This window comes from Azolla caroliniana, unplaced genomic scaffold (genome assembly GCF_043228905.1).
Source record: "Azolla caroliniana isolate FFs.n. ecotype wild unplaced genomic scaffold, voAzoCaro1.0.p SCAF_10, whole genome shotgun sequence".
Lineage (NCBI taxonomy): Eukaryota > Viridiplantae > Streptophyta > Polypodiopsida > Salviniales > Salviniaceae > Azolla > Azolla caroliniana.
The window spans coordinates 10048568-10060099 of record NW_028230445.1 but is presented as its reverse complement, the minus strand read 5'-3'; positions in this window follow the sequence as shown (position 1 = coordinate 10060099).

The window sequence follows — 11532 nt, the reverse complement described above, 5'->3', positions numbered from 1 at the left end:
GGGGGATAATGTCATGATATAGCAAGACTCGAACCCATGACCTTAGGTTATATGGGTCGAGCTCTTGACCATTATATCATCTATTGTAATACGTAGGATATTATTTTCATTTATATTTTATTATAGGAAATTAATGTATATTCCAGATTTCTCTAGATCATTCTAGAAGCTTCAGGATTACTCCTGAGAACACTATAAAAGAGGGCACTAGGCATTATGTTGAACCAAATTGGTTCAACGCTAGTCTTTAGCCTCATAGCCCTTTTGTACTTACTCTTCTTATAATATATAATCTGTTATCATCATCATCTCTCCCTCTCTCTCGTCCTCGCTATCTCTCTCTCTCTCCTCTTCTCTCTTGCTCTCTCGGGAGTCTTACGTTGTCCCGTCCTCTTAGTTCTAATAGTACTTTCCTTCTCTAGTACTAATTCTCTCTCTGTTTAGTACTAATCCTCTCTCTGTTTAGTACTATTCCTGACAGAAACCAACACAGGATGACAATAAAGTTCGCAAGAAGGTGGTTCAGATCATATGTGGAGCTAGACGGATCAAGGTTGGCCATACCCATTACAAGGAAAAGAACTTCGGATCCAAAAGAGACAAATTGAGGGTCCCGAGCTCGATGACCTCAACAATGAAGATAGTAAGGCGGAACCCACAAACGTGAGCGAGGTCAACGAGGACGTGGAAGAATCTCACACTGTAGCCGAAATCTCACACTCTTTTCTTGGCACGAACTAGAGGACGTGCGGTTTGGTGGCGGTGGCTATCGTGAAGATTTTCGGCAACGCTGTGAAAATCGCGTGGAATCGAGAAGGTGTAATGTGCACACGAATGAAAGGGGTGATGGTTACACTCATACGTTAGCATGTTGTAAATATAAATGTAATGAGAACACCTAAAGCCTATTTTCATTTTCATGCATACAAAGGGGTGCAAGTATTGAACCTTTCACCTCCAAAATAGAAGACAACTGAATTACCATTAGGCTAAGTTATTTCTTTAGATCATCATCATGTTTTTCCCATGAATGTGAATGCTCATACATGAGAGCTTGGATGAGGTGCATGGTCATCATGCATCGCATGCATTTCTTGCATTGTATGCATGTCTTACACCCTCACATGCACATATGCATGGGGGCATCTCTATAAGTGGGAATCGATCAATGAATCAAACCAAGCTATGTATCAGGAAAGTAATGTATGCAATCAATAATAATTAATAAATCTTAGTTATCTCATTGGCAATGTGTCTTGTTTCTCTAAATTAAAGTCAAGGATTCAAACCCGGAATTGGAATTTCGATTCGTCTATCTATCTTAAACACTTCCTCAATTTTCTTTTCTCTCTCTCTCACTCTCAACCACATTAGTGTGTCACTTCAGCCGCCTACACATCAATCCACCACACCGCTCTGTCGGGTTCGGGTGCGTCTTCGACAACCAAGGACGACCCGACGATAAGCACAACTCACCCAATTTGTTGCCCCCGGTCAAAGACCTTGGTGGTCCTGTTGGACCGACCCGTAGGCGCGGAAATCCCATCATCGATCCTCCATAACCTCTAGCGGATAGAGGCATGGTGCTTGTCCATGTTTGTGACACGCACATCCCGACGTTTGGCACGTGTGTCATGCACCAAATTTATCAAGAATTATTCAAACATTGTGATGCCTCTCACAAAGCTTACACAAAAGAACAAGTCATTCACATGGAGTTCTAGCGCAACCAAAGCTTTTGAAAGCCTAAAGAGCGCATTCACTTCTGCTCCAATTCTACTTCATGCTGACCTAGAAAAACCGTTTATCATCGAGGCGGATGCATCTGATTTTGCACTAGGAAGTATATTGTCATAGATAGGAGATGATGGGAAGCTAAATCCAATTTCTTTCCATTCACGCAAATTCAAAGCCGTAGAGATCAATTATGAGATTCACGACAAAGAGCTTCTAGCCATTATAAACTCGTTTGAACAGTGGAGACATTTCTTAGAAGGTTCTCCCCACCAAATCATTGTTTACAATGATCATAAAAACATCACATACTTTCAAAGTGCTAGAGTCTTGAGTCACCGCCAAGCTCGTTGGGCACAGTTTCTAACACGTTTTGATTTCATCATCACATATCGCCCAGGAGTACAACAAGGAAAGGCAGATGCTCTCTCATGACTATCTTATTTGGCTCCACAACCAGGAGAACCCACATTTGATCATCAAAAACAAATCGTCTTGGGGCCTAATCAGTTACAACTATTAACTATTAATGCCTCTCAAGCATTTGAAGATTCAAGTCTTCTTGATTCAATCCGAATAGATATCATTTCTGATGAATTTTCTCAAGATATATTGAATCATATAATTTCAGATTGCGCTTCTTCTTCAAACTCCAAGAATCCTCGTAAAGATTATAACCAGTTTAAATGGGATAATGGTTTGCTTTTTCGCAACACTCTTTTGTATGTCCCAAATGGTTCGTCTCGACTTCAAGTAATGCAATATTGTCACGACAACCCAATGGTCGGGCACTTTGGAATCCACACAACTTTGGAGCTAGTTTCTCGAAACTATTGATGGCCTCACCTTCGAGAGTTTGTTGAAGATTATGTTCGTAGTTGTGATGTGTGTTGTTAGTCAAAGATTCCATGACATCGACCATATGGGTTATTACAACCATTGCTAGTTCCTATTGGTCCATGGAAATCTATCTCGATGGATTTTATTACAAATCTTCCAATTTCGAAGAGTTTTGATGCTATTCTCACTATAGTAGATCGATTCACAAAGATGGCGCATTTTCTTCCATACAACCATCAACAGTAAAGAAACTGTAGACATCATTATGAAAGAAGTATTTCGACTTCACAATCATCCAAATGACATCATTAGTGATCGTGGCCCACAATTCATCTCAAAATTCTGGAAACACTTGCTTGAGATGCTCAAAATTTCCTGTAAACTTTCGTCAAGCTATCATCCACAAAGTGATGGTCAAACCGAGCGGACGAATCAAACATTAGAGCAATATCTTCGGTGTTTCATCAATTACCAACAGGATGATTGGGTGGATTTTTTTCACTTTGCAGAGTTTGCATACAATAATTCAATTCATTCTTCAACAGGGTATACTCCATTTTTTGCAAACATAGGATATCATTCTCGTTGGACAATGATGGCACATCCAAAAATCTCGAAAAATCCTGTTGTTGAAGATCGTCTGCATCAACTCCAAGATGTGCATGTTGCACTTTCTCCACATTTGCAAACTGCTCAAGCCACACACAAAAAAGCCACAGATCGTCACCGACTTGACCCTTCACCAAAGGAACCGAAGTTTCGAATTGGGGATCGTGTCTGGTTACTACGACGTAATGTGAAGACTACTAGACCTTGTGACAAGCTGGATTATCAACGACTTGGTCCATTTATTATCTCCAATCAAATTAATGATGTTGCATTCCACCTTGATCTACCTCCACAAATGCATCTACATCTGGTATTTCATGTTTCATTGTTGGAACCCTACATTGGTAGTTCCATTCCAAATCGGGTTGTTCTAGCCCCACCTCTAGTTCAACTTGTTGATGGCCCAGAATTTGAGGTCAAAGCTATTTTGGACTCCAAGATAATACATAAAAAGCTTTATTATCTCGTGGATTGGTTAGGATATACACCAAATGATCGTACTTGGGAGCCAGCTGAGAACCCTAATAATGCCTCTGACTTGGGGGCTGAATTTCATCGCCAATATCCAGATAAGCCAAGTCTGAATTCATGCATTACGACTTGTGGAACTCATCGTCAAAGGAGGGGGATGGTGTCATGTGTATACAAAACCCAATAAGCTTTATGGTGATTCGAACCCATGACCCCCTCAAAGAAGGCATACAACCCCATCCATTAGGATACATCATATTATATATATTAAATAATAAATATATCAATAGGAAATACATATAATAATATTATTGAAATGTCACCACCTTGCATAGGCTAACGCATGATTGCCAAGGGGCATGCTTGCATGAATGCCAAGTGGCGATCATGTGTGCCTATGAGGTGGCAAGCATGCATGTATCCAAACCATGCTATATAAACATGAATAATTTGACTATTGATGAACCATTCTGGTTCAACGCCAGTATTCGGCATATTCTTGTAAACATTGCTCTCGTTATTAATACATTATCAAATTGTTCTTATCTCTCTCATATCTTTTGCTTCTCATTCTCTTCTTCATTTTAAAACTCGTTCCTAACTTTGGCCCTGACACATCTTAGGCCAATAGAATTGAGTGGAGATGAGAACAAGTGTACGATATTTTCCAGGGTGCCTTGTTGAGGGTGCATCATGGCATTCAAAAAGAATTCTCTTTCTGACCTCGGGCAAATCTAGAACACAAACCTTCCCATTACAGTAGAGCAGACCGTTAGCAATGTGGAAGTATTCCTTCGAGGATGTGGTGGTGTCTATTCCAGACTCAACTCTTGCCCAGTATTTCGCAAAATAACTGTCATCATGATACTTTCCTCTCAGGTGATCATAAAGATCTGAGGTTATTTGAGTGAAGCTAAGCATGTTAATTTCACAGATGTGACTTAGTGCATCAATGACAGTGTTCATGGAACCTTTACAATATTGTATGGAAAAATCAAAGTCATGGATGAGATCTGCTCATCGTGCCTTACGACCTTTGAGGTCTTGTTGGTCACAAAAATATTTCAAGGACTTGTGGTCTGTAGTTACCACAAAACAATTTCCATAAAGATAATGGTGCCATGTAATGAGCGCATGAATAACTGCAAATAGTTCATTTTCTTGCATGGTATACCAACACTGAGGAGAGTCAAGTTTCTTACTCTCAAATGCTATTGGTTTACCATCTTGATATAGGACGGCACCTATAGCATAATCACTTGCATCGGTTTCAACCTAAAAAGGTTTTGAAGGATCAGGTAAAAGAAGCGAAGGAGCCTTGCACACCAAGTCCTTGAGTTCCTTAAAGGCGAGGTCTAGTATAGCGTTCCACACAATAGGTTTTGTAGACTTATGCATTTGACCTTTAACAAGATCAGTCAACGGTGTCGTCAATTGGTAGTAATTACAAAGAGATTTTCACAAAAACTCAACAAAACCAAGGAATGATTGAACTTCTGAATATTCCAAAGAGTTGGTCAAAGTTTGACGTTCTCGATGCGAGAAGAATCAATTTCAACTCCTCGTTCAATTATGAGATGTCCAAGATAAATAATTGATTTCTTAAAGAATTCACATTTTGAGATCTTCGCGTAAAACTGTTTGTCACGCAATGTTTGTAAAACAAAGAGGATATGTTTAGCATGTTCTTCTAATGTACGACTATAAACTAGAATATCATCCATGAAAATAAAGATAAATTTTCCAAGTTGTTCTTGGAAAATGTCATTCATTTCTTGTTGAAATGTGGCCGGAGCATTGGTAAAACCGAAAGGCATGACTAAAAACTCATAATGGCCATAACGTGTACAAAATGCTGGTTTAGGAATTTGATGGTAGCCCGTAGGGAGTTCAAGTTTTGTAAAATACCGAGCTCCCTAGAGATGGTCAATTAGATCGTCAGCCCCGGAATTCTTGATCGTCACTTTATTCAAGCACCGGTAATTAATACACATATGCCATGTGCCCTGTTTCTTTTTTACCAAGAGAACAAATGCATCCCATGGAGATTTACTATAACACATCAGGTCAAGGACATTAGGAATCCTACCTTTATGGTCTGCAACTTTTGTTTTGCTGTCGTCCTCTTTCTGTTGGAGCTTTCAACATTGCTCTTTTGTATGACCCTTCTTTTTACAGAATACACAAAAAGTATGTTGTCGCTTACAATCGCGATCCATGAATTCGTTGGGTGCCTTGCGTTGTCGTAAAGATTTTCGCCAACGGTGTTAAAATTGAATGGAATGTACAAAATCGAGTGTGGTTCTTCACACATAACATAAAACAATAATATTGAAGATACTATTTTATACTAGTTTAATATCTTGGTACAAAAAGATGGAAGTCTTCAAGAGCTTTCAAATACACTTTACCACATAAGAAACGGACAACTAAGTGGCAAGTTATGTGGGTATAAAGTTTGCGAAGAAGAAGAGAAAAAACAAAACTACGAGATATCCCACATAGGCAGGACAAATAAGGATCCCAGAGTATATAAGGAGGGCCAAAATCTATTACTTTGTGTTTGTGAGTGAATCATAGAATGTTCAAGGTGACTTTAGCTAAACTAATCGAATAAATGACTGTGGTCTAACTAGTTGTAAAGGTTTTAGCCGAACGACGACCGAACGAATCCGGCGAGACGGTGACACAACGATCGAGACCAGGACCGGATAGACAGATCGGTCAGTTAATCGCGGTGCATGGTGTTTTGAAGATTTTCGATGTAAATACAAGACCAAAAGCCTAGTAGTATTTTTTGTTTTAAAAGGGATATGAGCAAGGCTTGAACCTTGCACCTCCAAGGTAGGAAGCAATATACTTACCACTAAGCCAAGTCATTTCCTTAAAAGTTATATTTTTATAATTACAGTTTTACATGTAAATTCTCATACATGAGAGCTTAGATGATGACATGGCAAGCATGCATTACGTGCATATCTTGCACCCACACATGCACCATATGCATGGGGGCATCTATAAAAGAGTGGAGGAATCAAGCAAATGAAACTAATGAAAAATTTGGGGAAAAATAAGAAACTTGTAATCCTATTGTTGATGTATCTTCTCTCTTAAATCTAAAAGTTAAAAGTTCAATCTTTATCTCAATCTATCTTAAATACTTTCTCGCTAAAGTTAGTGCAAACTTCGAATCCTTCTAGTCCAAGACTCTGGTGGTTCCACCTCACGATCCGCACGTAGTGACGGATCTTCACGACAGCGTTGTCGAGATGTTCTGTGTCCAATGGGAGAAATTGTGAAATAGTGTGGCTCCATACACATTATACACATGATTATAAATATGAAAATTAGCCTAGGGTTTGATGACATTCAAGTGCATATAGAAGGGTGCAAGCAAGATTTGAACCTTGCACTTCTAAAATAGCAAGCAATTATCTTACCACTAAAGCTACTACTAAGTGCTTTAGATTTTGTATATTTCCTTCTCATATTTAGTATTCCATAGGAAACAAACATACAAAACTGTGTACACAAAACCATGGTTTTAGCCTATGGATAAAGGTTGTTGCGAACAAGTTTGGAATCGAGGATGGCAGCAACTTCATACTCTGGGCCAGCGTCCAACTCCAACGGGGGCGGCGGTGGTGACACACGATCGGGAATGGTGTTTGCTTTATAAGGTTCAAGAAGAGAACAATGGAAAACCGGATGTATCTGAAGCTGTGGAGGGAGATCAAGGCGGAATGTGACATCATTAATCTTACCCGTAATACGGAAGGGACCGAATCGTCGATAATCCAACTTGTCGCACGGTCGAGTAGTCTTGATGTGACGACGTAAGAGCCATACTCGATCTCCGATGGCAAAAGAGGAGGGAATCCGATGACGATCCGCATAAGTCTTCTGTGTGTTGAGCATGACGAAGGTGAGTAGAGAGATCCATCTGGATCTTGCATAGCCTCTCCAAATGATCCTCGGCACGAGGGTTGGTAGGTAGCTCCGGGGTGTCGATCACCGACCAGCGAGGATGGAAACCGGTATAAGCGAAAAATGGGGAGACCCGAGTCGAGGAGTGAATAGCATTATTATACGCAAACTCCGCAAAGTGGAGAATCTCGGCCCAATCGTCCTGTTGATAACTCAGGAAACATCGGAGATATTGCTCCAGTGTTTGGTTTGTTCGTGCCGCCTGCTCGTCAGTCTGAGGATGGTAGCCGGAGGAGAGGTTGCAGGAGACCTTGAGCATCTTGAAGAGATGCTGCCAAAATTTGGAGACAAATTGCGGTCCTCGGTCACTGATGATACTGTCTGGGAGGCCATGATGCCGAAATACCTCACGCATAACAAGGGCGGCGGTTTCCTCGCTAGTGATGGCTTTAGTACACGGCACAAAATGTGCCATCTTCGTATATCGATCGAAGACGGTTAGGATAGCATCGAACCCCTTCGAGACCGGAAGATCTATGATAAAATCAAGACAAATAGACTACCACGGCTTACTTGGAATCGGTAAGGGTTCCAACAAGCCATATGGATGGTGTCGTGGCATCTTTGCTCTGCAGCAAGCATCACAGGTCCGAACGTAGTCGTCGACAAAACGGCGCATGTGGGGCCACCAAAAAGATCACTGCACTAGCTCCAACGTCTTAGTACTACCGAAATGTCCCGCCGTATGGGTGTCATGACAATGCTGGACGATTTGAAGGCGACAGTAGCAATCGAGGACATATACGCGCTTTTTAAAGAATAACAAACCATCATGATATTCGAATTGTCTGTAGTCAATACCTGGTTGTTGAGACCGAGAACAAGATGCCCCAGAAGTATCAATGTGCGCCAGGATGTCTTAAGCAAAACTATCCGTTTTCAAGGTTGCACGTATGTCATCGGTAATCCGTGAATACATCGGGGTGTGAAAAATCCGCGTCGTATGCAATCGTGTTGGTCCCAAGATTACTTGCTTTTGATTATCAAATGTTGCATCACTAGGCCGAGGTGCAAGATATGAACGCCGTGATAGTGCATCTGCTTTTCCTTGCTGCTTCCCCGGTCGATATGTGATTTTCAAGTCGAAACGCGTGAGGAATTGCGCCCACCGAGCTTGCCGTCGATTTAGTACGCGAGCGTTCTGAAAATAAGCTAGATTTTTATGATCGCTAAAGACAATGACCTGATGTGGAGAGCCCTCTAAGAAATGCTGCCATTGCACAAATGAATCCACGATGGCTAATAATTCCTTGTCATGTATTTCGTAGTTTATTTCTGCAACATCAAATTTGCGCAAATGGAAAGCCACCGGATGCAACTCTTCTTTACCTCCTTGTTGAGAAAGGATGCTACCGAGGGCGAAATCTGATGCGTCGGCCTCCATGATGAATGGTTTTCTTGCATCCACATGAGCTAGAATCGGTGCTGATGTAAAGGCTTTCTTAAGATGCCGAAAAGCAATATCTGCTTCGATGGACCAAAGAAATGCTTGGCCCTTCTTCGTAAGTTGTGTGAGAGGTAAAATAATCTTCGAGTAATCCTGTATAAACTTACGGTAGAAGTTAGCAAAACCTAGAAAACATTGTACATCTCGTACCGACCGTGGAATTTGCCACTCTAGTACAGTTTGGATTTTAGCTAGATCCATGGCGATGCCCTTTGAGGAGATGACGTAGCCTAGAAATTCCACTTGCTTGCAATCAAAGCTACATTTTTCTAGCTTGGCATAAAGACCATTCTCGCGGAGTCGCTTTAGTACTAATAGTACATGAGAATCGTGCTCTTCTTGGGTCTTCGAATAAATCAATAGATCATCCAGATAGATGATCAAACAGATATCCAAGAGGTCTCTGAATATATCATTTGCCATGTGTTGGAAGACTGCGGATGCATTGGTTAGGTAGGCCGAACGGCATAACAGTATACTCGAAATGCCCATACCGCGTGCGAAAGGTGGTCTTCCATTCATCTCCCGGTCAAATCCGCACGAGGTTATACGCTCCTCGTAGGTCGATTTTAGTAAAAAACTTGGCACCATTAACTCACTCTAAAAGACTTGATATAAGAGGAAGTGCATACCTATTCCGGATGGTGACTTTATTCAATCCGCGGTAATCAACGACGAGACGAAGTGCCATCTTTCTTCTTGACAAAGAAGATGGGTGCACCGGCCGAATATTTCGAATGACGAATGAACCCGCTTGCCAAGTTCTCCTCTATGTAGGCTCGAAGAACTTCTAACTCGGTGGGTGACAAGTTGTAAATTGGTCCCCATGGTGGCTCGGTTTCTGGTTGTAAATCGATGGGACAGTCATAGGGACGGTGATGAGGAAGGGTAACGTCTTTTACCTTGTCAAATACATCGGCATAAGGATGATATTTTGCTGGAAGTTGTACTGAGGAGTCCTTCTTAATAGTGCTAGAAGGATGTACTGATATTGCAAATAGGAACATTGCCTCCTTGGGTCCTTCTTCGCGTAGTTGATGGAGTGAAATGGTCAAAACTCGGTGAGTTGATTCTTGGGGTGGTCGATATCGGACTTCTCTTGTTCTCTAATCTATGACTGGATTATGTAATTCAAACCAAGGTAATCCTAGGACAATGGGATGCTCTGGACTACTAATTATATTAAATGATATTACACACACAAAACTACCTAGGACAACTTGAATGGGTTCTGATTCTTCTACAATATTCCCGGAAGCAATGGAACGACCATCAATGACTACTACAGATGCAGGACAAGGAAGTTTTCTTAAGGATATCTAAGAAGCTTGGGCAAAATTTCGATCCATGAAACAGGAATTAGCTCCGGAATCTAAAAGTGCTAGGACGGGTACTGGGGGAGTACTTTTAGTACTAACAATGACTTGGGCTAGGAACACATTGCTAACTTGCTTGGAAGGAATGGAACCACTAATGGGCTGTACAGATCTAGGGCTGTTGTCCAACCAAACGGCTCCTATTTTGCCTGGACTCAATCGTTTAACTCTTCATCTAATTGACTAAGGATTTCAAATTTATTTGAGATACTTGGGCTATTAGTACTATGAATACTATCTGACACTCTATTAGTACTATTAATACTATCAGACACTCCGAAGGGAAGAATTGACTCAGGTTTAGTACAGGCGACGATTTGATTTACCTGTCTTCTTGGCCTATGGGGACAATTGATGGCAATATGCCCTGGTCCACCACAATAAAGACATAATCGATTGGCACGTCGTCGTTGCTTTTCTTCTTCCGATAACGGGCCGCGTCGACGCATGGTGTTGATCTCCATCGGTGTCGGAATATTGGCTTGAGGTGTGAGGTACATCGCGTGCAAACGGTTTAGCCGTGACTGAGGCATATGTGGGTTCCGGCCGAGAGCGTGGTATTTGTAACTAACGTTCCGAATGCCATTCGAAAAGGCGGTTGTCGCATCGGACCGCTCGACTGATTGCCTCCGTAAGAGACTTTGGTTCTTCGGGGAAGGTTAAAAGCAAGTCTTTGACATCGTTGAGCAAGCCGTAGCGAAACTGCTCCATGAGGGCCTGATCATCCCAGGGGATATCTGAGGCGAGTAGACGGAAATCTGCCGCATAGACAGAGGCTGGACGATCGCCTTGACGCAATCTTCAAATCTTGTTGATCGATGTCCTGATGTTGTCGGTATCTCCAAAGCAGGCTTTAAACTCACCAATAAAATCTTCAAAGTGATTAAGCAAGGGCGATTGTTTTTCTAGAAGCGGAGCGAACCATGCCAAGGCTGAGCCGCTAAGTAGCGTGCCTATTAGGCCGACTCGAGATGCATCAGTGGGATATCGGGAAGGATGCATCTGGATGACTAAGCGTACCTGATTAAGGAATCCCCGGAATTGCGATCGCGTTCCATCAAATTTCAC